General features: G+C 41.8%; 1 protein-coding gene across 4 annotated transcripts in view; it reads left to right on the top strand.

Annotated features, from left to right (window-relative positions):
• Positions 1-26,991, top strand: part of AGPAT3 (1-acylglycerol-3-phosphate O-acyltransferase 3) — an 89,894-nt gene that overhangs the window by 18,178 nt on the left and 44,725 nt on the right. Inside the window, exon 2 of one of the 4 annotated variants that reach the window (XM_039380191.1) lies at positions 20,799-20,922. The exons of 2 other annotated variants lie outside the window; for them this stretch is intronic. The gene's annotated coding sequence lies outside the window, so the exon portion shown is untranslated. Of the gene's footprint in view, positions 1-20,798; positions 20,926-26,991 lie in introns of all 4 variants that reach the window. One more of the 4 variants, XM_027742000.2, reaches the window with a different exon arrangement.

Raw genomic sequence — 26,991 nt, 5'->3', positions numbered from 1 at the left:
AATTCTTTTTAAAATCTGTCACCTGCCTAGGAAAAGGTGCCTTTACATATGAATTTTTGCTTTCTCTGAGGATAATAAGACAGCTTTTACTTCCTATGATGTCAAAATAAATGAATGTGATTGATGTAGAGTGGCATCTCACTTCTTTTTAGTTTTTGAGGGTAGGAAGTGGCTCTACTGTTCCATTTTAGCCTCTTGTGGCATCTGGGAAATAAGAATGAGAGAAAATCTAACCTTATGCTGAGGCTGACTAGGAGGTGTGAAAACAAAGTTCTGACATGTAGATGTGATTGAATCTTTTTGGTGGATCTTGAAGGCAGTCATTCTTACTGCAGGACCCAGATCTGTCAAATTGAAGTAAAAATAAGAGGTCTGATTTCTCAGGATTTGACTGTTCATTTATCTCTCTTTTCTTTGCCTTTCTTCGTTTATACAGATAAAGGAAAAATATAAAACTTTCTTGCTTGGACAGTGCTAGAGTCCTACAGTAAAATGTTGTGGTTTCTTTTTTTTTTTTTTCCCCTTTGATTTTAAAATTTTAAAAACCGTGCTGTGAAATTAAGCTGGAAAGCAGTAGGTAGATTAAAAAGGAATACTCTTTTAACACAAGTAATGGAGCTCCCAGGAGCAGAGCAACTGGAAGCACAGGGAAAGGCACACGCGAGAAGGAATAAATCTCTTTGACTGTGCTGTTGAACACTCAGAAGTCTTTCTGCATGGGGTGTGAGTAAATTGCCAGCTGTCTTTAGTGTTCAGGAAGAATTACTCCCCTCTCCTTGAGTCATTCTGGAGTCATTCAAGTCTATCTATACATTAGCAGGGCTTTTTCTGTCTCTCCTCCTGATACCTCCAGAGTGAACACTGCTTGGGACCACTTCATGCAGTGTGAGGATCGCTGAGCTGATCCAGAGTAGGATTGCACAAGTTTGTAAAGAGACCCTGTGGGATTGATGGAGGAAGAGAAGCATGTTTTTGAATGTCTGTGTTTATTGTGGGGGTTTTGTCTTTTTGTGTGTGTGTGTTTTGTTTTTTAAATCTGAAGTAGAAGAAGCTGTGTGGATGAAACATAAGTTGGAAGCAAAAGAGGATGTACGAAAACCGCCTGCTTTTACTTCCCTAAGACTTTTAGGAGGCTTATTTTCTTTAAGTTAGTTTTTGCTCATGGCTTTTCGTGTACATGTATGATGCCCTGTGTATTTTCTGCCTTTTTCTGCCTTTGATAGTACTTGGCTGCAGTAAGTGTAAGCTTTTATGCAGTGTTTATCTACTCAGAATTTTCTCTTCGTGTGTTTTGCTGGATGTGATTTTTTTTTTTTTAAAGCAAAGACAGGAGTAAACTTGGATCTGGTGAGGGAATTGATCCCTCTGTCCACCTTCCCCAGTGAGGCACCATCCCATGCCTAGCAGAGGTGAGAGAAGGCTGCTGTGCTGCCCTAAATAAACTTTCTTACTGTGTTCAGAGAGGCTGATTGGTTTCATTGATAGAGCTGTAAGCGAGACAAACCAGCCTGCTGTAAATCCTCTGTGCCTAATGAATCAATCAGTACATTTTGATCTGTCCTATATAGTTTTCCACCTCAGCTACTCTTGACTATAAAGTTCTGAACATACACCATTATGTGGCAAAACCCTTTCAATTTGGTTATTGTTACTTGATCCTGTAGCTGTTGCTTAAAGAAGCCAATAGAAAGAGCCTGGCTAGGTAGTCCCTTGCTTATGTGTCCCTACACCTGGTGTCTCCTTTCCTTTGGCATGGATCACAACACCTGCACACATCTGATCCCCCACAGAGCTGGTGTCCAGGTAAAGTTTCGCTGCTGTACCTTGTCATGGAGCTCAAAACAAGTAAATGAACAACAGCTGCATTGGTCAGGGCAGCTTACAAAAAAATACAGTGAGTTTAAAAGAGCATCTGCTTTCACATTTCATTTGGGACGGGGGAATCACTAAGTGTAAGGATTTGTCACCTGTAAGGCTGAGTGTGAGTGTGACTGGGGGCTTTTTTAGGTGTAGCATTTTTCTGTCATGTGGCATTGTGTCCTGCCTACCCAACGCAAGACCAGTCACAGTGCCTTGTGGCCAGCTGGGGCCAGGTTCTCTTGTATGGAAAACTCACTTTAGAAATACTCAGTGATCTGAGAAAACAAGCAAACAAAGTTCTTTCCCTCGTGGCCCTTCCATGTCCCCTCTCCAGCCCCAGTCTCTCGCACAGCATTGTTTTCTCTTGTTCCATTTCTTTTCTTCCTCCCATGCATCTTCTACTAAAAGAAATAAATTTATTACTGTATACCCTTGCACTTTCTCTTTCTAGGCTGCTTTTACTCATCCTACTTCATTATCAGTATGGTTTCTTTGTTTCCCTCTATATTTTTCTGTACTTTCTCTTACTTTCTTTTCCTTCTCCTCTTTCATTCCCTGTCCCCTTTGCACACCTACCCCTTGGCTTCTTGAGTCACAATTCAAAAGTACAGGGTGTAGGAATTATCCCAAGGCTAGCCCCATGTCCCATAAATCTGTATGCAAGCTGTAATTTGCCTTCAAGGAAAACTTCAAAACTTGATTTAAAGAAATGGTTAGTCAGGAAGACTATCCTGGCCCTCAGCAAGTTGTTCCACGGTCTGGTGATTTTTGCTGAAGTATATGGCTTGTGACCTGAATTTTTTTTTTTTTTCAGTTCCATCCAGAAGCTGATGGCTCTTGTTTACCAAGCTTTAGTTTCAACAGCTGAGGTTTAATCTGCTGTAAAACTTGCTTCCATGGGGCAACTTAGACTGTGACCAAGTTTGTCGCTTTGTTCTGGTTGGTTGCTTTTTTTTCTTTAAACTTGAAACATCTGTCCTTGTTGAGTCTCCTGCTGAAGACTTGTTTTCTAGTGGTTGAAAGTGTTTGTGAAGCTCTTCCACACACACTTTTTAGTCTGTGAACATAATCTTTGAGCTACTGAAGGCAAAACTGGACGTGGAGCTGTGAATGCATGACAACCCCATCTCCTGTTTGGATCAGCTACACCAGGCCCCTGTTTTAAGGACTGTCCCAGCATCTGATGATGTGCATATTTTCCTCGTCACCATTTCCCCAAGACTTTTATGCCTAATTTTTTATGCCTTTTGGATAGAGGGACTGACAGGTTTGAAAGCCATTGAGCAAATAGTGGAAGGCTGTTATTATGGTTCTACTCTTCAGGCTGGCTTTGGAGGGGGCAGTGATCCCAAGTCATGAGTCTCACCAGTCTCTGGGAATTAGCTGTGTACATAGAGCCCTCCCTTTGTTTTCAGTGGCTCAGCATTTAGAATTAAAAAAGCTGCTGCATTGCTTTCCTGGGTTACTATATAGGTTTTTGTGGGCAAAGTAATCCTTTTGCTCACCTGGAAAAAAATCAGTGAGAAAACCAACAGCAATCATGCACAGGTCTCTGTATTATTAAAATCTTAATAGATAGGCAGAGTGTAATGGTTTTATTTGTACTACAACAGTAAGGTCCTATTTGCTTTAAGCCTTCTATTTCGCAGGACTGGAAATAAGCATTGGAGGCTGTTGATTTTTCAATTCATGAAGGTAGTGCTGGAAGACAGTTGAGGAGGATGAGTGCTTTTTTACCACCCCTCAGTTTGACAGTCACACCAACTCTGTCTTGTGGAAAACTGGCTCTTGCCTTGGAAGGGTCGTTCACGTGTTCAAATAACAGTGTGCAGGAACAGAAAACTCTTTCAGAGCAGGTGTCCAGAGATGCAGTAGAAGATACCTGCTTGCCTGTTATTATACCTGTCACCACAGAAATCTGGTAAATGAGTCTCCAGTCGCCAGCAGGAGAAAGAAGTTACAGTGAACAATAAATAAGAGGCCCGTGGGGAGCGCCCAAGGCATCGTCTTTCACGCAGATTGAAAGCTCTTTTCTGCTGTGCAGGAAAGGAACAAATAAGTAAAACGTTTGTATGCCACTGATGGGACACACGTGAAGCATTAGGAAAAATTAAAAGGTCGGGTTACTTGCAGTTCTCTGAAGTTAGATCCTTATCTCTGTACTGACAGAACTGAGAACAGGTTTTATTTACTTTTCAGAAAAAGGAGAGGACCAGTCAGTCTGGCATAGGAATACAAACCTACTTCTGTTCCTCGAAGTCTAAAAATTGCTTGGTGGAATAGATTCTATAGTGTGAAAAGCCCTTGAAGCACACATATGTTTGCAGTTGTAATTTTTCATTACATGATTCTTTGCCTTTGCATGGAGAGTACAGTAGTCCTGGGAGTGGGCTGTTATCTGTCACTGAAAATGTTGTAGATGGGGAGACTGTATTAGTCCAGTGGTAAGCCAGTGTTTGGTTGAACAAAAATATGAAATGCAGTATTGCTCCATGTTTCTCTATTCCATTAAGGCAGCTTGGAAATAAAGGCCATCAAAGCTGGAACTAACCTGTACCTTTTATTATGGGTCTCATTTAACAGATCTGTAGTGTAGGCTCTTCACTGTTGTCTGGTCTCTGATGTCCAGTGTGTTGTGGGAATTTTTTCTAAGGACACCAGGTTTTTGCAAGTGAGAGCTCCAGTACCAGTTCCTGCAATTCTTTTATCCTTTGCAGTTTCCATTTTGGGGCTGCTGTCAGACAGCAAGGTGGAACCATCGTTTGGTGGCACAATCCTGAGAATCACTAAGGTATTTAAGCTGCAGCAGGCGACTGTGGGGCTGTGCAGCCTGGTTGCTCAGGCTGTTGAGCTGCAGTGGTGCTCAGCTGATCCAGATGGAGGAAGAAATTGAACTGCTGTGTCTGGATCCTTTACCTGCAGCAGCCTCTCCTGGAGATGTTTTTGCCTATGGAAATGAACATATATAGGGCATGGTGGCCCGACCTGGTGTTTTGTACTCTTGTTTTATTCTGAGGATTTTTTTAGGGGTTTTATAAAATAATTTAATAGAAAGCACTACAAATTCATTTTTGTATTTAATCTTATGGAAGGTTACTGAGCAAAGTTAACAGTACAGACTTTAAGCCAGTGAACCTCAAGGTGCTCCAAAAACTATCCTTAAACTAGTACAGGTTTTGTGAAATACAGATGTGGATATGTGACAAACTCATCACTTTTGGGTGCCCATGATTGCAGTCCTCTCAGGGGTAGTGTCATCTATATGAGTTTCCCTTTATGTTTGCCATGTGATAAAGAATGTTTTCTGTCTTGCTGTTGCTTGCATGTACAGTACCAAAAGCGTTGGGTTTTCCTCTCCCAGCATTTTACAGTTGGAAAGCCTGTGGGTTTCCTAAGGGAATGTTCTTGTTCCTTACGTGCTATAGGATGTGTTTGGCTGGGGATAAGGATTTTGGCCAAGAACACTGCACCAAAATGTTATCCACATGATGGGCTGCTCCTGCATCAAATTCAGCAGCTGTTTCCTCATATTTCTGTCTTCTGCAGCACTGTCCTCTGCCAATTCTCCCTTTTCTCCCTAAGGAAAATGCACACTGGTGAGCTGATTCATCAGTCCAGTGATTAGCTGTGCTCAAATTAGTCCTTTCCCAAGGCTTCAGAGTATTGTCCAAACATGAGCAGGAATGGATGGTTCTAGGTATTAGTGTACAGCTCTGGTCAGGATTTATCCTGTGTGTTTCTGAGGGTCCTCAGATTTATCCTCGATGTTTCCCATCTGGAAATAAAACCATTTCTGTCCCCTTTCCAGGCAGCTGCCAGATCTGCTTAGTCCACTCCCTATATTGACCTCTTTTGTTTCCTTCCATCCTTGCCCCTCCCAGTTTGGCTGTTCCCTGCTGTCCACTACTTGAACCCCTAAAAAAGAAGTGAACTGCCTGATAAAGAGATATATTCCTTTTGTTCTGCAGCTGTTTCTTCCCTCTTGGGGAGCCAACAGTGAGGCCCACCAGAGGATTTACATCTAGATGGTGATAATGCGAGTGCATGTGAGATCTGATATCTCTCAGATTTCAGTGGCTTGTGGCTGGGAGGATAGGTCAGCATGTATATGTAGTGCAGGAGCAGTGGAAAAAAAGGAGTAGAACAAGAAATCACTGAAAAAAGTATTTCAGTCTCTAATATATTTATAAATATTTGGGGTTTTCTCCCACCTTCAGTTAAAATATTGCTCCTCACCTCCCTTCAGTTTCTTTTAGCAGCATTGGTCTAACTTGGAGTAGTGCTTCAAGTAGCAGTGGCTGCATTGCCTGGCAAGGTGCTGCCAAGGTGGAGTCCTGCCCTTGCCTTAAGCTCTTCATGTGGCTTGTGAATCAGCACAAAGGCCACTGAAGAAGAAATAGACTTCTACAGCAACTTGCCCTGAGCCCATGGGATTCAGATCCTGAGAGGCTGATTAATACTAGCTCTGTGTTTGAATACCTCTGGGTGTTTTAATGTCATGTTTGGAGGAGGAAGGGAGAAAATATACCCATGTGAAATGTTCAGACTCAGGATATTGCTCAAACTGGAAATCAAAGGACTGTATGATATGCTTTTCTGTCCTTATCAGTAGTTCAAATAGACATGCTAATCCCTGCTTTTTTCTGGTAGCTGTGGTGATAAGTAAGCACAGTGAGAAAGGTACATATTGTAGGGAAGGGAAGATTGAAAATGTACCTGCCCATCAGGTACCTGAAGCAACAGTTTATTAAGACAAACAAACCCCCAAGCAACAGAACTGTACTGCAACATGGCACATAATACTCATAATGCCTTTTAGCAGAAGTCAGCTCTTCCCCACAGTGCCAGTGCTGGGCTCTGGCTGGGATTTTGGAGCTCTTCTCTGTGGATTCTTCTCTACAGAAGAGAGAATCCCTTTGCCAGGGGAGTCATGACTGGCTGTATCTGCTTTAACCACGCATGCAGTGCAGTAGGAGCAGGTCAGAAAGCAGATTCCAGTTTTGCTTGCTTTGTTTGCTTCATGTTCTTTGCATTTGAGTTATCCTACTCCCTGGAATGGCCATCCTCCCTCTGTGTGTGCTGCAGAGCTCTCTGAAGGAAAGCTGTCCCCCAGCCTCTGCTTCTTGGACTGTTGCTCCAGGAAGTGTCAAATTATCCTCTTCCCTGTTTCACAGGGATGATTCTAGAATGTCATTGCCTTGTCAGTACTATCTGTGTAAGCCTCTTGTGGGAACAAACTTTATTTCTCTTCTCGCTCACTTGAGTGACCTGTGCAACCTGCTGTCTGAATCCCTGCTTGATTCCCGAGATTAGTGTGGCGTCAGGAGGGATGGGTGGTTTTCACCATCAACTGCTCAAGGAGCTCATCCAAAAAAAAAGTCTCACCTTCCTGGACGTCCTGTTGTTTGGGGAAGAAGGTAGAAGAAGGAGCTTTCTCTGAAATTTTGCAGCTGCTTTCTCTGGCCCAGAGAAGGAGCTTGGTCCAGTCGGATGCCATTGCTCTCGATAGGTGAAATGACCAGGAGTGGGCACAGACCTTTGCTGTGTGAAGAGGCACAGTCCAGACTTTCTGCCACCTGATGGTATGGCATCTCTACTGTCCCTGAATGGAATTTGAGAAGCCCTCATCGTCATCTCATGGCTGGGCTTCGCGAACGAAGATTTGGGAAGGGCTCTATCCACATTTGTTACAAGCACGCTGGTGGCTGATAAGGCCAATGCAAGATAGACACGTCCTATTGCAAAAGGCACAGCAGGAAGACTCCTTAGGTGGTATATTCTGCAAGGCACGATTCTTTCTGCGTTGTCTTTTCTCCTCGAGAGTGATCCTGCGTGCGTTTGAGAAGCCCAGACCTTGTACAAGTTCCTACTACAAGTGGTGAGCTGATGTGGGATGAGCAGGTCAAGGTTATGGTCATGGTTTCCAGGGCTGTCTTCCAAACCTTTTACCTCCAAGTAGTGGGAGTTAACACGGAAAGCAGTGGGAGTTAACAAAGTTAACAAGGTAACCTGGGCCTTTGCCCTCTGTGGATCTCCAGGCAGTGTGAGCAGTATTGATTCCAAGCTGGTGCCTGGACCAGAACTGCTGTTAAAGAAACAGTGGGGGCAGACCTTTGCTAGTCCTGCTGACTTCAGACCATGGAAGGGTGTTTCCAGGCCAGGGCCTCATATCTGGCCTTTCTGAAGTGTAACATCCTGCCTGGTTCTGCCTCCACAAAAGGCTGGACTCAAATACCTTCAGTGCCCTGTGAGTCACAGATGGCTGCTGTGGACACTGGGGATGTAATTTCAGCCTCTCACATCTGCTTCCAGAAGTTGGAACATGCAGCATGGCTCTCATCTAGGACACTTATCACAGAGGAAAACCACTGGGATCAGTGTTGTGGAGTGGGGGAACAAAACTATGTGCTGTGACTTATTAGTGTGTGAACACTGCTGAATAAAAAGCAAGAGATTCCTGATGGGCTGTGGATCTCCTTAACCTGCCCCCTCCTCGTTTTCATGCCTGTGTCTATGCTCTGTTCCTGGTGGCACTCAAATCAACCACCCCTCTTTGTCGCCTTTGATCAGCCTTGATGTTTTTGAGAGGCCTCAGTGGAAGACAAAGCAGATTGCAAAGGATTGAGAGCTGGTGGTTAACATCAAATATAAAAGTGCAATACTTATAAAAGTGCAAAGGGTGCCACTTAGCCCTTTGTTTAGTGTGTGGCATACCAGGTATTACATAAATTTGTGACAGATGAAGAGACTCCAACTGCTTGGGGCATACAGGAGAGCTCTGCAGAGGTGCAGCCGGCCTGTTGTCTTGGATGCTTTGTGTCACCAGTGGGGTTTAGGTGGATCTTCTGATTTGGTTTCATCCAAAGGGAATCTGTTTTGTGAACACCAAAATCATCCTGTGATCCAATCTGCAGAAGCAATAGGGCTTTCCCTTCAAAAGCAGGCAGGTGCTGTGGATTAATGTGCTGGTTTAGATCAATTGACTCTGCAGCTTCCCTGGTGCCTTTGATGCTGGCTCTGGCTGGGACTCAGGGGTCCTCTTGCTGGACTTCCCTTGTTGCTTTTTCCACCTTCTCATAGTAGGGGCAGGTGCTGGAGGTCATGTTGCAATCTTAATTCCTCTGAAAGAAGCTGTTTTTGTCCCTCGTGTGCTCTTGATTACAGAATGGCCGTGCAGGGAGTGACCCCCTCGGTTGTTTGTGTCCTTGGGAGTTTTGTGTTTGTGGCCTGTGTTGAGGAACCAGCTCGGATCTGCAAGGTGTCTGCACGGCTCTGCTCAGAGAAGCACATCACAGAGCAGAGCAGGGTGTGTGAGCAATTCTGTCCTTACAAATGGGGTTTACCTGGCTGTGTCCTGGCCTTTCACTGCACAGGTTGTGTGTGGTCAGTTTGACACCCAAATACTTACAAAATCCATAAAACAGCTAAATTTGGGCATTAATTAATAGAGCAAAAAGGCAGACTGCAGAGAGGCAAACTCCATTTCATTCACAGTGCAGGTTTCTGAACAAACTTCCCTTGACGTTCTTATTCTGGAATTTAATCCATTTTGAAAAAGGGATTATCCAGTTCACAAAAAGTAGACAGGCTGTCTCAAAAAGAATTTTCATGTGAACTAAATGACTTTTAATCTAGGAAATAAGAATAAATTTGATGTGCTGCTCTTTTGTCCCACAGATGTCTTAAGCTAACTTTATTTTGGTTAGTATATGTGTTTTATTGTTTGTTTTTAATAACCAGAGAGGATATATAGAATTTGATTTATTTCTTTCTAAGGTTTTGGATGCTTTTTCTGCCTTGCTTTCGGTTACTTTACAATGATAAAGAAACTATTTTTTGGTAGTAGAGGAGCAACAGTGAGAGAATTGCCTTTTTTGGTGAATTTTATGTGGCTATGAGGAGAGGATTCTTGAATTCAAACTAGATATTTTCTAGTCTTCAGTTTTCTACAGAAGACTAAAATGAAATCACAGCTGCATGGGAAACATTTTAATCAGTAGGGGAAAAGATTTCGAAACTAGGTAGGGGAGTTAGGTGGGTTTGCTCAAGGAAAAGCCTTCAGAGCAGCTTGTTTTAAAAATTGCATAAAATTGACCTGGAGTCATTCTGGCTTCAGTAGTGCAATAGTGATGCAGGGCAAGGTCTCTGAAGACAAACACACAAAGGTCAGTCTGAGAGAGAGGTAATTGGGGCACACGTGGTTTTAACTTGGAAAGCCTACAGTTTTTTTTCTTTTGAAAATCTGTACTTTTACCTTGTGCAAAGTTGCAGACTCAGGTGATTTGCACTGCGTGAAGGTAATAATAACCTGCCACTGACCAAATCTATTCATCTGATACCAGTGTGTGTGCTGAGTATGATTTCATGCTCTGGAGTCCCTCCACCATCTGTTGTTTGCACTGGGATCAGAGAGCTGTCACTGTGTAGGTAATGCCAGTTGGTAAAATACTTGGAGGGTATGACTGAGTGATGAGGCATGTCTGTCCTGTAGGTAGGGAATACCTGGAAGGAAGACAGAGTCCTTGAAGGTCAGAGGGGAGAGAGAAGTTCCAAGTTAATATACAGAGGTACATATTATCTTTCCCCACTCCTATCCCAACTTCTGCCGTTTGGACGAGTATGTTGAGAGATCTAGCATAGTTCAAAAATCTAAAATAATGCGGGTAGATAATAGGTATCTTCCCAATTTTGTGGATGTAAGACCCTGTCTTAAACTATTTTCTCTTTCTTTTTAAATGACAGTTTACAAACAACTAGAAGAAGTTTCCATGACACGGCTCTTTCCACATAAATAAGCCACACCTTCGATTAACTGTATCCTGTCCTTGAAAATTAATCTGCAGATAATTTGCATAAGATCAGAGGCACGAGGTTATTGGGGTAAACACATTGGAGGAAAAGGGGCAGGAGCCTTCCGGGCAAGAATATGACAGGTACGAGGAAAGACAGTAAGGAAGAGATAAGTAGTCTTTTATTGCCTGAGTATTTGTATGACCTGAGCTGCTGCTGTTCCTGGTGACTTGAGGCTTTGTGGAAGTGTGATGTGTTCTGGAGTTTAGGACTGTCGGTTTGTTTTGTTTTTTACAGGTAACTCATAAGATATACTGAGGGTTTTTGAGGGGGGTTAGGCAATTAAAAATACCTGAAAGTGGCAGTTTTCAAGCATGAGTCTGAAGCACTGCATTTAAAAAGAATGACAGAAAGATTATACTGAGGAGTTTGCTTTCTGGGAGAGTTGGTTTGTTGGTTTCAGGGGGTTTTTTAAGCACCTTTTTGAAACTGAGGAAACATTCTCCTGTGTGCACTTATGCCATTACGCTTGTGTGGTTGGATGGGTGGTGTGATCCACCTGTTGCAGTGCTCAGTAGCTAGGATTCATAAAGCAGACTTCCCAGTAGAATGTATTTTCTGGTAATGTCTCATCAGAGGTTGTGCTTTTTTTAGATAGACATAAAGGAATAAATATAGAACAACTCAGGTGCTAAAAATAACCACTTGCATTGACGTCTACTTTTTTATTTCTTTAAAAGAGACCTTTTGGATATTTAGCAAGATGCTTCATATCTGCCGAGAATCATTTTGGCTGCGATGTTGAGGGAGAGACAAGTCAGCTGATCTTAGAAAATAGCTTATCTTGGTTTGATTGAAGAGTGCAGTGTGGGAATAGATCAGATGCTGAGGAAGAGACTTGATGTGGGTAATGGAATGAGAAGTTGGTTTAATTACTGCAGCTGTAGAAGCTGGGCATTTACAGTTTTAAAGATCAGAAGACTGCTCAGCTCTTGTGTTTATGGAAAAAAAAAAAAAGGTACTAAATACTTCAATCAAACCCTAAGATATATAATGGATCTCACAGAAAAGATGGTCCCTTGATAGAAAAGCTGCTTGCACTGAATGGCTTCGGTTACAGTCCAGGATATAGTAATCCTGGCATCCTTTTAAGTGTGAGGGAACGAATAATCCTTCAAAAGGCCTCTAATCTTAGAAGCTGAGATTTTCATAGTGGGAAAGAGATGGATTTTGGAGTAATTCTCAATTTGCAGATGATGATCTGCTGCGGACACGATTCCTTGTGCACAGTTGGCCACTCGATTCCGTTCTGAATAGTCCTTTGAGATCTGTGGTGTGAGAGTGAATCAGCTAACACATTTAAATCAGTTTAAGATTAGATTATTCCTTCAATGCCCTGTCATACGTGAACTTTGAAATTCATAAATTCAGTGTGCCACATTCCTTTATGTACAAACTGTGCATCAGTATCCAGAAACACCAGGATCAGCCCAAGCAAGTGTGTGCTACCCACCACCTGGTGCTGTCAGGAGTGGGTTGTGTGGTGCATGGAGAGGAAGGGGCCAGGCCTTTTTGGCATCTCACAGGTTGTGCAGCATCAGACAGATGCTGGTTTATGATGGTTGGGGCGGACCATTCCTGCAGACCATTTCAGGGCCATGGCTGCATCCTCCCGCTCAGTCGTAGCCTCCCTTTCCCTGGGAGTACATCCCTTGGTGCTGCTGTGGCTGCTTCTCCCTTTGAAGTTAATAACAGGTCAGATGTGAATTGCAGAGTAGACATAAAAATAGCTGGCACCTGCTTCAGTCACGCTGGGCTGGGGTGAGCTGGGGCCCTGGAGCTGAAGGAGTGAGAGTGATCTGGTGAGGTTTTCTCCGCCTGTTACAGGTGGAGCAGCCCTGGCCCTGGGGAGGAGCACGGACAGACCCTTGGCAGGGCTGTTCTCTGAGCTCCTGCAAGATTAATAAAACACTCATGCCGTGCCACCCTTTGATCGCAAGTATTTTTGTCTCCTCAGCCTCGTGCTCTTCTGTTTGACTTGTTTGGTTTTTTTTTTTTCCCCTCTGCTTTTAAACAAATTCTCTCTCTTGCTGTGTTTGACTGAGGTAGGACAGTGTAAAGATAATGCTTCCTCTTAGGAATTACATTGTTATTTTAGGTTGCAACTAGCTCAAGCTTCATCAGGCTTCTGGAAATCTATTATTCATGTATATTTCTGATTAATTGAAAATGCTATGAGGATGGTATTTAAAAACTTTCCATGTGTAAACAAGGAAAAAAAGACCATTTGGTAGTCCAGTGTACAGGGTCTCCTGGAGAAGATGAACTGGGCCTTCTCTGGCTCAACTGTTAGCTCTGTTGAAGATTGTATTTTTTATTTTTTTATTGTTATTGTATTGTTAGACACTGTTCCTTGGAGAGGATTATTCATGTCTACAGTATGAGTATTCATATCTATAGTATGAGTACGCATATCTATAATTTTTTGAGATCCTGAAGAGGTGATGCTTTAAAATTATCACCTCATTCACTACAGAATGGCTTCATCCATAACAAAGAATAATATTATTTTTCTCAGGATATAGGTGTGTTAGACTGTTCTTTCCTTGTTTATGGTGCTGAGTGAGATATGATAGCAAAGGCAGCTTTTTTCACTGTTGCCTGTTCAGGGCTTACCTGTAGCAGTTGAGAATTTTAAAGGTTTCTTTAAGAGGCTTTACTTTCTTAATGCAGAATGCTAAGTATTTTGGACAGGAAACAAACTTAATTAATTTAAGTGCTTTATAATATATTTTATTTCTAAAATGCTACTCCTGATCATTAAAGTTCTTAACTAGATTGCCATTCTAGAGCCTTTTAATTTCATTTGTATTTGAATTAAGAGTAGCGAATAAACAGAAATACCTGTAGTTTAGTTTAGTCTAACCAGGGAGGGAGTAAAATAACTAAGGAGGAGGATCCCTCAGCTATGAACAGCTGCCAGAGGGGTTTGTGCCCAGTGCTGGGATGTGACTGTCCCCTGGGGTTGGCTGGTTCCAGCACTGGAAGCAGTAGGTGCTCTGTAAATAACGTGAAAGCTTGAGCGATATCCAGGACGGGGTGGACAACAGTGCTGAGGGACAGTGTTGGAGAATATTTTTAGCCAGGCCTTGCTTGGCTTGTGACCCTGGTGACAGCCTCTTGCTAAAAGGGACTTAAGGTAGACAGGGAAGGGGTGGGGTGCGTGTGGGTGAGCTCAAGGTGACGAGAGTCTGGCGTGCTGGGATGTGCGGGTTGCTGGGAGTTTTAATCCTGATGTGACTAATGCTTCACCTACAGGTTTTCATTTTGGAACCTTACAGATTCAAAGCTGCCAAAGACTCACTGCAATTCTCAAATCCCATGAGGTAGCTTCCTATTAACTTTGTGAGTTCCTAAGAAAATGATTAATTTGGAGTAACTGGAGAGTCTGCTTGTGGAAGATCAGAGCATGAAAGTTAATGATCAATTGCTTCTCATTACTGGGTAATTATGAAGAACTGTGTTTAGGAATTTTATTTTTTCCTGGCTGAAGTCCATTTAAAGACTTACAGCTCTAAAACCTACCTATAAATCTATTGCACAGCAAAGAAAATGTCAAAGCAATAGGAGAAAAGCTTGTGCGGCACCTGGAGGGGGCAGTGCAGGGACCCACAGACCCAGGGTTTGGGGCAGGACACAAAATGAAGGTGGCAGAGGAACACTGAAATGCAAGGTACATGCTGTGATGAAGGTCAGCCAGAAAAAAAAAATCATTGAAGGATGTTTACAGCTGGAATTTGTTTTGGTTTGTTTTTTAAGACTTGAAAGGTGAAAGAAGAAGGGAAACTAGGAAGTTAAGCTTATCCCTTACCCTGCAGGTCATTCCTGTGTGTTTCCCACACTCCACAGCAGGTCTCTCTATATAGTATTTAAGTGCTGAGTACAGCACCTCTCCTTGTTTCTGTGTCCTTTATGTAGCTCTGTATTCTGCTATTGCCATAAAATTTTTCTATAATGGGCTTATTCTAAGCAAAAGAGTATTCTAGAGTTTAAAAGAAAAAAAAAATCCCTGGGATTATTCTGAATACAACAGACTTTCATAATATATCAAGATAAAGAAAAAAAGGTGTATAGTAATGGCCATTTAGAAAAATAATTTGAGTCATTTTTCAGAGCCTACTTCTTCCCAGTTGTGAATTTAGGCAATTCTTGTATGAAGTATGAATGAGCTTGCATCAATATTCAAGATTTATTCACAATTTAAATTTCATTAATAAACCCAGCTAAGACCCAAGCATTCCCAAAGACAACGAAATACTGAAACCTTGCCTAAGGCTGCTCAAGTTTCCCTCTTATACTTCCTCTTTTATGCTGTTTTTCATTTAGGCCTTTAATCAGGGATAAGTCAGGGAAAACCTCTGAGGTAACTAGGCTGTAACAACTGCAGATAAATGATTATCTGTCTGGACTGTAATTGGGATAATATTTCCCAGGACATGGCACACTTACCTTTGTTCAGAGATGTTCTGCTGTGGTTGTTTAGGGCAGCTGTGGCTTTCCCATCCTACATCACTTCACACGGCCATGGTCTCCTGTCCTGTATTTGAAATCCTGTATTTGAAGCTTGGAGTGAGAGGAAAGCTTTCCAGCACAGTAGTGCTATATAGGCATTTGAGTTAGTAAACTTGCTGAGGACTTGTCCTATTTCTGCTCTCTAGTAGCAAAAGAGTTACAGCCTCTTTTAACCAAGAATAATTCAACCTCTTCAGCTTGGACTGGGGTTGTGCAGGAGTCCTGCTGCAGTGATCCTGGGCACTGTCTCCTCCTCCAGGTGCTACCAGCCATTGGCACTGCAGGAAGGACCATGTGCAACTGCTTCAGCCCCAGCAGTTCACAGGTGGGAAATTCTAGTGCATTTTTCTGCCTATAAACAATAAATAATAAGAGCCGTGGGAAGAACCCACCTTCTTCAGGAAGTTAAACTAACACCCTGGGCTGTGGATTGGAGTGCTTGAAGGGCAGGCTATGGGAGCAGTGATCCCTGGCAGAAGGCTGGGATGGACAAGAGGGGGCAGTAATGTTTTAGGATGCCACAGCTGAACCTGGTCAAGGATGTTTTTCCATCAGAACTCTGGCTCCACAGAAGGTTATGGACAGGGTTAAGTGTAACTGGTGGGCTGCTGGTGCTCCAGCTCGCTCGTGATGAGTGAAAAGAGAACTCTCTGGAGTCATAAGGCCACAGATACATTCACTCACTTCATTCTTGCTTATCTGTTCCCTGTCTTACAACTGAAGGGTTTGGTTGCAAATTGCAATGGAAAATTAACCGCTTTGTTTGCCGCAGAAGTGTAATTTCCATCTTGGAAAGGGAGAGGGTTTGTCTGTCATTTGTCCATCTAGGTCAGTAGTCTGCTTTATAGTGGATGTCTTAAAAAAGGATTTACAGTCAACACAATGACTGGTATTTGCTCTGTCATTTCCATGTCATTAATAATTCCACTTGTCAGTCTACTCACAGCCATGGCAAGAAGGATCACAGCTCAGTTATGGATTATGAGGGAGGAAAAAACATTTCTGATTGTTCGTTGTATACCCATCATAACTTACTGATATCCTCTCTGTTTTTCCTTCTGTGACTGAAGACTTCCTTTTCTGAAAGCACTTTCAAGTCAATCATTTCCAATTATCCTTAGGGAAGCAATTATTTTTTAGAGGCCCTCCTTCTCAAGATGTGATGGTCACAGTAGTAGGATGGTGGCAGGAAGAAATTTCTCGAAGCCATTCTGTTAATGTTGGATGATTCCATAAGACACTGAGAGAAGTATGCCATGAAACCAGTTTTACTGTCTAGAGAGAAAGGTAATTTGTGATTAAAAATACATTATCAAGCTTTTTATTTTTTTCCCCTTTTCTTATTTTCCTGACATTCATCCATCAACATCAGGGTATTATATGGAAGGTGGTCTTTAGAGAGTAGAGCAAGTGGGTCAAGTAAATACTCAGAAGATTCAAAGATACTGATAACTCCTATGGGGAGGATTAAAGCTGACCAGCAAATGCTTTCAGTAATTTTAATAAATTATTTAAGAGAAAGAGAAAGGAAAGAAGGGGTGGGGAAGATAAAAAGGAATGAAATGTTCTCCTTTTGAGATGATGCTGAAGACAGAGTTATATGTGTGCACTTTTGAGTCTTGTATGTCTTAAATGTTGGAGCACTGAGAATATTTTCAAAGCTGTGGTATCAGAGTAGCTAATGGAAACGTGGAGGTTATGTTGAATTCAATGCAAAGTACTGTGCAAGAGAGAAAATGTGTTAAAGTGCATGCACATTTATATTTAATTGGGGGACTTTTTTGAAATGGAAAAAATGTGTGTACCTAAATGTGACTCTGTCCTCCCTGTACTGCCTAAATCTGTTTGTTCCATCTTAGGAGACATTAGAAAAGCAATTTGATACAACTTGCAATGTCCAGTTCATATCTGTCTATATATCTGTCTATATATCTGTCTATATATCTGTCTATATATGTCTATATATATATATATATATATATATATATATATATATATATATATATATATCTATATATATATATATATATATATATATATATGTCTATATATATATATCTATCTGTCTATATATATATCTGTCTATATATGGAGATAGATGGATAGATAGATGTGTACACACACACACATATATGCTTTCTCTATATATATACAGTATATATAATATATATATATACACACGCTATGAGATTCTTAATTGGAAGAGCTTCTCTCTCATTCTTTAGGGCTCAAGTACCTCTTGTGCAGGTACCAGTACAGTAAACAGCACCGGACTAAAAGTTTCTCTTGGATCCCGTTCTCTTGCATAACACTGCTGTGCTTCAGTATCAAACCAGAAATTATTCTCCTACCAGTTGCACTCTTTCATTCTGGGGACTTTGACCTCAGTTTTACCAGTCTTAGTAAAATGTCTGCATGAGAGATGTTGTACACAGGCAGAGAAAAGGCAAAGATCCCTTTGATAGCCCATGAAGGCAGAGTTCAAGAACTGTTTCCAGGGAAGGGAATGTGGTTATTCCAAGGAGCAATTTGGCATATGTTGCATCAGTTTTACGGATCTCTTCCTTGTGGGATATTGGGAAGTAGGGTGAGATACTGTTCATGTCTGGTTGAGCTTTTCTAGTGCCCACTTTTTATTACCATACTTACGTGAGGATTTTAATGTAAACAAAGTGGCTAACATTATTTTAAATTAAGCAATATTTGTTTGCCTTTTCGATATGCAGGAATATTACAGTAACCATTTATACTTCACCCTATAAATCAGCTTCCCCCCCAGCCCCATAACTCACAGTCTGACCTTCCCCCACCAGCACTGAGAACTGAAACAGCTGCTCTTGGTGACAGTTTTATAGACCCTTCAATGAATGTTTAGATGGGACAGCTACAAAAAAATGATTGGAGCTAAAGAAAGCAGGTAATGTGTCATAACGGGGCCTCCTTAAGCTTGTAGGTTTATTGTAATCAAAAACTTCTCCCCGAGCTTTGCTGTTCTGAAAGGTTCAAGCCTAAACTTACTCCTGGCCAGGTGATACCTGTTTGTTCTGATATCAGGAGCCTTTTTTGTCTGAAGTGGTTTATTTCTCTTCCTCGTGGTTATCTTCGCTGCCTTACAAGGAGCAACTGCATTCCCTGTAAATGCCCCTCCATCCCTCTCTCCCTGTGTGTGATATCAGTGCTGGAAATCCTCCTTCAGCCTCCTGTGTTTCTAATGCCTCCTTTTTGAATTGGGCAGCCTCTCTTATGCAGCATTCCAGATGGGATTTTAGCAGTGCCTCTATGTACTTTTCTGTGCTTCCTCTCTCCGTTGGACACATTTCTCTGGATACATCCCAGGATTGCACGTGTGTTTTTTTGCAGCTGCATCTCAGTGGTGACTCACAGACATTTTGTGCTGAAATGGGCTGGTGCATCCAGGCCCTTCTCCAGACACTAATCACCCTCCAGTGTCTGGCTGGGGCAAGTTTATTTTATATATGTGATTGTGCATTGTATATTAGTGACTTTCATCCTAATCCTGTGGATCCAGACTTTGTGGCCATGGTGCCTGTTTTATTAATAACTCAATATACCTTCTTGTTCAAATTGCTTCCCAGCTTTGTCATCATCTGCCATAATTACTTTTTTTGTATGCCAGCCGTTAATCAGTTAAAAATGAACCAGAGGACTGATTGTTGGGTTTTGTGTTTTCATTAGTAACCTCCAAGGTGTCTGCAGCTTTTTTCTTCCCATGCTGTCTGTCACCATCTCTTTTGGGCAGGATCTTTGCTGTCACAGTTCCTCTACGGGTCTCCAAGTTTACATGTGTAATCTTATGCCACATGGAAAAGTATTAAATAGTGGTTTTTGAATATCCAGGTAGCTGAGACTTACTTATATTTATTTTGAGTAAACTCCCTACATCAAGCCTGTTGTGTCCCGATCTCTTTGTAGCTTCACATCCCAATGCTTCTTTGTCAGTCTTTGCTGAAATCTTCAGTGCTGTTGATGAGTTCTATAGCTTTTCTTATGTGCGTCAAGTCAAGTTGGTTCAAAAAAGTACTGGCACTAAAGTCTTGAAATGAATCTGATAATTCTTCATTTATAGAGTTCTTTTAATTGAGTGTTGAGCACTTGCATGTGTTGGCTTTACTGGACAATTCTGAAGACAAAAAGTTGCGAGAAGTAGTGTCTGTTTTTCAAATGCTTCCCATGTCATCTGATTTCCTTCTCTTTAATGGCTGTGGGGGAAGATGATACCCTTTGTTCCAAAAACCAGCAAATGTGTTTAGACATTAAACTGGCCTTGGGCAATGTGCCAGCCCAGGTAGACTGGTAGCCAGGTGGGCAGGAGCAACCAGGGCTAACCAGTATTTCCTAGTACAGTTTGTTTTCAACAATGTTTTTACACAAATTTGTCTGAAATGGGTTGGAGTTGAGCAGTTTTCCAGTGGCTTGATATCCAGGGTCAATATGTACAGTATGAACCTACAGGTCTGGTCCTTATTTCTGTTCCTCTGATAACACTGTCACAGAAATCTATAAATGACTGGATGAGTCAGTGCAGGTTCCATCCCATGGCAGGTACCTGCTGGGCATCCTAGTAAGGCATTTGTGTTTTCCTGCAGACTTTACATCCTGGTTAAAATAAGTCATAAATGAAGCAATTTGTGTGAGAGGAGCACTGTTTGTTCTAATGACTTTCTAAAGGAGTTTTGGTGGGTTGTTTCTACAGCTTTTTGTTAGGTTTTGTGATACATGAACTTGTTGGGCCGATGTTTGAAGAATCTTTTCAATTCGTTTTTTTTATTTTTTAAAGAAAAACAGGTTTGCAGTCTGGTAAATCTGAGTTTCTTTGGGGGGTTTCCTCTTTAAGTTTGAAGATTTCTGCACGAAATTTTCATGGTGTAAGGCTTGTGAAATTAGATAACACTTTAAACAAGCCACCTCTGGGTAAAGTACATCTCTAATTACTGAGACTAAATTATGTGGAAAGTGAGCTTGTGTCTGAAGTAAATCTCCAGTTCACCAATCTAAAATTAAATAATGATTAGCTTAATTGCCTCAGGATCATAAAAAACACTCTTAATAAAATACAGAGATTAAGTGTGTGTTTGGAGGGCAGATAATTGCTTCTGCTTCATTTTCAGTAACTTCTCTCAAGACAGGATTTGTAGGTAAAAGAAATACCTTTTGTTATGCTGATTAGTAAAGCTGGGGAAAAGTAGGCTAGTTCTTGTGTATGCAAGCCCTTGCTCCGTTCTGAATAGAAGCTGCAATTTCACTACTTAATGTAAATTGAGAACACTTGCTTTTAATTTCGTAGATATGAGCCAGTTAGACCCCCTGAAAGCAAAAGTAGTTGGTACCTGTGGAGCTGAGTGTGGTATTACACATGGGAAGAAGGATCTTGTAGGGTTGTTTTGGTTTTTTTTTTTCTGCAGAGAAAAGAGAAAGACACATAATTTTAGTAAGAAATGTTTGAGTTAAAGAATTCATTACCTGGGCTTGCAGCTGGGTGTTGTTTGCATTGTGTTTTGCTTCTAAACAAAATATTTTTGCCTTCATTCATTGAAAAATGTCTTTTTTGCTTATAGGCAAATGAGAAAGCAAATCTCTTGAAACATAAGCAGTGGTACTTCCCTGGAGGGAGGAGATGGGGATTCTCCTGTTGCTCTGAGTGTTGCCAGGTGCCAGAAGTGGTCCCCGGTGGTGGTGGTGGTGGTAAGAAAGAAAATCTTCCCCCATGTTTCTGTGTTTGCGTTCTGTCTGTAGCAATAATGTTTTAGGGAAAAAAAAAAACCACGTGTGCAAATCCTGTTCTTTTCATAGAGCTGCATGAACTGCTGGGAGAGGCGTCAGAAGTCTCCCACTCTGAGAATTTTAATTTAGGAATGAAATCAGCGCTTCAGCTTGTTGCTTTTGCTGTCTCATGTATGTTGTATGTGTTGGTAATCATTGCAGCAGAGACTTAACCACAAATAAGCCTCCAGGGGACTCTAGAAATACTTATCTATCTCCTCCTTCCTTAAGTGGAGAACTGTGCCTTTACAACGCTCCTTTATGAAGTTCATAGAATGCTGGCTCTGGGGTCGTCTTAGGCTGCCTTTAATCCAAACATCTTTAAATTTTGTCCAGTAACCGGGTATGAAAATATTAAGTACATCAACAAACTTCCTCCTTTTTGCCTTTTTTTTCTTTTTCCTAGTCTGTTCTACAAGCAGTGACAGGGAAAGTGGAAGGCTGCTGAGACCCCACTGACACAGCAGTAGGGCAGTTTGTTTTGTTTTTTTTCAGGATGGGATCCTAAAACTAATCCTAGGTTAGTGTTATAGATTGACATTTTGGTGACCATCTCTGATACCCCGCCCCTACATGGGCTATTAGTATCTTTTTTTATGGCTTTTTTTAGGTAATTTAGTCTTGGTGATTTTACAAAGACCCAGATTGTTGCTCCGGGATTCTATAACCTTTCAAGATCTATTGTAGGACAAGCAGTCCCCCAAGAAATGTTGGTTTCTGTGAGATGTTTCTCAAAGCTCTGATTCATGGGGCAGCATGTACTGGATCAGCCACAGTCTGTGTTTAGGGCATGTATTCTGATCCTGTGCAAAATTACATCCCTTTCAAATGTACATTTTTGTGCTATAGAGGAAGTTAAAGCATTGATTCCAGGTCATTAAGTGGGCTAATAGCCACTTTTTGCAAACCCCAAATATCGAAATTTTACCCCCCAAAAATAGTTATTGTAGCTGAATCTGGTAATGCTGACTGCCTGCAGCTTTGGTGTGTGAAGAGAGACCCAATAGGTTGATTCATTAAAGTAGCCTTGTTGCAATGTCTTAGTGACCAGCTGCTTTCAAAACTGGTTGTGTAAAGTATTTTTGCCTGGGCTCGTTGACACTGGCATAATAGCAATGCCCCAGAAATGCATGAAAAATACCCTTTTTTTGTGTTTGCTGTTTTGTAGGATATTTTTCAACTTACATGGCTACAGGTTTTTGCTTTTCTTCTTTGTCTGTTAAGACTTGAAAAGGCCATCAATGTGTTACTGAGCAGCTAAAATATGCTTGGGGGGCAGGATTTTGAATTGTGACAGCTCTTGAATTTTCAAGCCATGCTTCTGTTTTGGAGAAAAGAGAATTTGGGCTTCTCATCCTCAGCCCTGCAGGCTGCCGGGCCTGTTGCCTGTGCCCTTGTGTAGCACGTGCGTGGGTGTCTAATCTTGGGTCTCTAAAACTTACAAGGAGGAATAAACTGGAAATGAAATGTTCTGAGGGAAGGGGATGGCCATGCTGGAAGCTGCATGGGTTGAATAATGCCATGAGTAATTCCTTCAGCCTTCACATTGTTCAGGGGACAGCCACCAAGCTGATTAGAAGGATGGAGCACTTCTCCTGTGAGGAAAGGCTGAGAGAATTGGGTTTGTTCACCCTGGAGAAGAGAAGACTGAAGGGTGACCTAATTGCAGCCTTCTAGTACCTGAAGAGAATCTACAACAGAGATGGAAAGAGACTATTTACAAGAGCATGGAGTGACAGGACAAGGGGCAATTACTTCAAACTAACAGAGAGGAGGTTTAGATTAGATATTAGGAAGAAATTCTTCCCTGTGAGGGTGGTGAGGCCCTGGAACAGATTGCCCAGAGAAGCTGTGGATGCCCATCCCTGGAAGTGTTCAAGGCCAGGTTGGATGGGGTTCTGAGCAACCTGGACTAGTGGAAGGTGTCCCTGCCCATGGCAAGGCTTTGGAATGAGATGATCTTTAAGGTCCCTTCCCACCCAGACCATTCTGTGGTTCTAGGATTCTATAAATGCTGAGTGGATTGGTAGATTCTAATGTGGATTATGGAAATTGTACTGAGCTTTTCAGCATCCCTATGAATGCTACTACTGGGGAGCAAATCCCCACCTCATGAACTAAAGCACAACAGGTACCAACAGGCACACAGACAAGGTGGTGAGGGACTGGATTATAGGGAGACTAAATTAGGATAGAATGTCTCATAAGAGACACTCCTTCCTATTGGGGTTTATGCACTGGCAGAGGCCCTGTAGGTGTCATCTGCTGCTGTTGTACTTATTGTGTGTCTTCATGGAGGGATTTCTCTTTCTCAAACTGTAACAATTGATGGAAGATTGAACTTTCGTGTAAGCTTAGGTGGGGTCCACAAAGAGGGGGGAAAAAACCCATTCTTTGCAAAGAGCTTGTGGACATAAAGATTGATCAGGCTAGACCTGAAAGCAGCTCACAAAAGCAGTCATGGCAGTCACAGTTTCAAGAGTTTCGGTAGTTCGGACAAGGAGAAATGTAAAGTACATTGGAAAACCAGTTACATTCTCTGCTTTCATATTTAATTTACCAATGTGGAAGCTGTGGTAACGGGCTGTTTCAAACCCAGTAAGACAGAGGCCTCTTCACTGGCAGGGTCATGTTCTGAAAAGCTGCTACCAGAGGTGCCACCCTTGCTGTTAGTCTGACGTGATCTAATTCTTAAGTTAAAAGTCAGTTTTGCATAACATGCAGAAGTAATGTTCTCTCCTATCTGTTTTTAACAGATAATTAGTCACTGATAAGTCACTGAGTCAGAACACTATGAAAATAACCAAGGACTAATTTTCTCTAGTAGTCTACAAACACTCCAGGTCTGGGTGTGTTAGGTGTGTTGTAGCATGGGAACACTCTTCTGCAAGGTGGGAAGTGTTGCTCTGAACTCTTTCAGGACAGGGCAAATATTGTTTCCATGTCCTTCACTTCAGTATGTCTCCTCTAGCTACTGAACCCACGTATAAGAGGTGGGCATCAGAAGATCACCTCAGCTCTCCTTGTTGTAACTTTTATTTGGAAGAAGTGAGCATGACAGTGGTGTTTTCTGAACCACTCAGTCCTCCTGCTCTCCAAAAACTGCACCCCACCTAGCTTTGCTCCCCAGAAATCTTAGGGAAAGGGCATCCTTGTTGGACAATGCTGGGTACATTTGTGCCTGGGACCCATCACTATTCAGCCCTGCCAGGGTGGTCACAGCTCTGGGCTAACAGAAGATCCACTTCTAGCTGGAGGGATCAGCTGTTGGAAATCAAGGACCTATAAACTTGATCTCCTAGGGATGCTTATTTTGAGAAGAAAAAAATAATCCAAACTGAAAGTGCTTTATAAGAAGCTGTAATGGCATTTACCCTTACTCTTTTATAATTGTTTTGAAAATGTCACTGTTGCCATTGGAGCAACTGTTTTCACACGTGTAAGTTGTGAAGGGCACACATTCAGGACCTTTGGCAGTACTTTGCAAAGCCAGCAGCAAGTATAGATGGGAATACAAATACTGTCACAGGATGTGTCTCCATGTAATATTATTATGACTTAACAACAAGGCCGGTTTTGTGAGCTTTTATCTCATTCAAGAAGAAATTGTCTGGGTAATTGGGATCTCTATTGTAAGATGGGAGCAAAAGATCTCAGCATCTCCTTGTGCAGTTCTTTTCCCTGTAGTGAAGGTATAGCAATGCCACTTGTTACTGTTCTGTGTGCCCTGGAAGGAAAACATCTTCACTGCTTATGGCTGGGGGCCAGTGCAGTGCTGGGACATTTGGTAACATAAATTCACAGCTCAGCTGCAGGCGCTGTTTGTTAAGGCTGTTCATCCCCTTGTGCCCACTGCTACCAATTTCTCAGCTTTACCAGGTTAACTGAGTTAACTGTCCCCTAATGTCTATGGAAATTATCTATTCAATAAAGATTTCTAAATTAAAATTAGAAAAAACCTCCTACAAACCCAAACCTAAAAAAAAAACCAACAAAAAAAACCCCCAAAAAACCGTCAGCAAAAAGCCCAAACTCAACAGTTTATCTTAAGATATATCTTGTTGGTACAGATCTGGGATGAGTAATAACTCTAAAAGCAGTTATACAAGCAAACCTTGAGGACATGCTGACCTTAAGCATGAGTTAAGAGTGAGCCTCTAGTAGTGCCTGGGAGTAGAAACTTGTGAGCAGTCAGTCAAACCAGGTTTAGGATAAGCTCCCAGTTGCCTGGAATAAATGAACTTACTCACAGAAAAAAAATACTTCTTATTAATGCAGTGAAGTTTCAATTATTCCAGTTATTTGAAAATCTGGTTTATTATAGTAAAGGCAAAAGGAATTTAAATAGAATGAATAAAAATAAGTAGTTCATGTTCAATGGGCTTAAAAAGTGAACATCACAGTCTGCAGACTCAAGAAGCAATTATACATTGCTGAGTAAATAGAATGAAGGTTTGTGTTTTATGTCTTGATTGGAGAAATATTGATTCTTTTAGATTAGTTCTGGTAATTAGACCAGGATGCTTGTTTGTGTATTTTAAATGAAGCTAGACTGGTTTGCTAGACTCATTGTCTGTAAATGTGTCCTATATTAACATATTGCATTGAACTCCAGGCAGTTTTTAATATCCTTGAATATCTGAGTTTTTGGCATATAATTGCAGATGAGCTGAGGGTTATTCTGGCAGATGGAAATTAATCAAAAGAGCATAAATACTGCTTCTCAAACCACTACTCAGCCTGACTGAGGAGCTTTTGAAGAGCAGTGCCAAACTAGCAGTGATGATGTCCATAATTCGAGTTTGGCACATAAGCTCTTTTGAATGTGAGGCTTTGGTACAATTAACACCTCTTTTTACTAATTAGCTTCTAATTCTACAAATGATGGGGAGCAATTTTTGACTTGGCAGTCATGCTGTTCTGAAATTGCTGCAAGCTCCAAGAGAAGTGGGTGCTCACTTAAAACTAGTAGTCTCCCATTTTACATTTCTTTCAGTGCTTCATAGCTGTGCCGGGTTAACAGATAACAACCTCTGCTCCCATGATTCTCGTGTGTCCCTGGCAGAAGTGGGAGCGATACAGTGGAGGAATGTATGGAAATGTAGAAATTTCCATGCAGGCAGCTAGGGTTATGATCACTGAGAAATCTCCTGTGGCCAGATTAGTGTCAGTATTTGTAGGACTGAAAAAGTACTCACAGTGTCGGGATTTTTTAATGTCCTTTAGTCTAGATCTGTCAGAGCCAGTTTACACGAGACGATAAAAAGAGCAGAGAGCATCTGTGAAATCTCCCATGCTTTCACTGTCAGTTGAGGAACAGCCCTCATGCAGCCTAGCTGCCTGAATGTTGCTGGTGCAAGGCAGGCGTGGATTTCTAGTGGGCCAGTCATTTCCAGGATCCCTGCAGCCTTCAGGAAAAGGATATTTAGGTCACCTCCCTCTCAAACATTGCGTTAAAAGACCGCTGTTCAGAAGGAGCTGAACAAGCAAAAATGCATCGTGACAATGCTGACCAGTCCTGCATTTGTGACCTTTGTTGGCAGAATCTTTCAAAGACTGTGTGTTACCATGGGAAGATCCCCTCTGCCAAATCCAGAATGGTTTGAATCAACAGTATGTGCTAATAGGGGCCTTGTCAGCAACAGGACATCAAGCCACCAAGAGATGGAAGGTCTTAAGAAATGGGGAGAGCTGTAGATGTTTCTCTTCAGGTCTTTCTCTGACAAGGATTTTAAGAGAGATGGGCTGTTTGCAAAGTGGCTGCTGTTTAGTTTCCTAGACGAATGGCCCAACAACAGCCTGAAATTTAACTTAGAAGTGAGAGGGCTGTACACTGTTAATGTTTTTGAAGGTGTGAGATACTGTATTTAAGTGTCTTGGTTGTGATTGATAAAGATTTCACCACATTCAAATGTTCACATTGATGTCCACGCAGTTCAGCTTTTGTGTTCAAAATTTGTCTTCAGATTTTCATACGAGAAGGATTTT

Source organism: Pipra filicauda, unplaced genomic scaffold, assembly GCF_003945595.2.
Source record: "Pipra filicauda isolate LSUMZ 115617 unplaced genomic scaffold, ASM394559v2 scaffold18_size4552066_pilon, whole genome shotgun sequence".
In the NCBI taxonomy this organism is placed as follows: domain Eukaryota; kingdom Metazoa; phylum Chordata; class Aves; order Passeriformes; family Pipridae; genus Pipra; species Pipra filicauda.
Note: the sequence above shows the minus strand (reverse complement) of the source record. Positions and strands in the feature narration are given on the sequence as shown.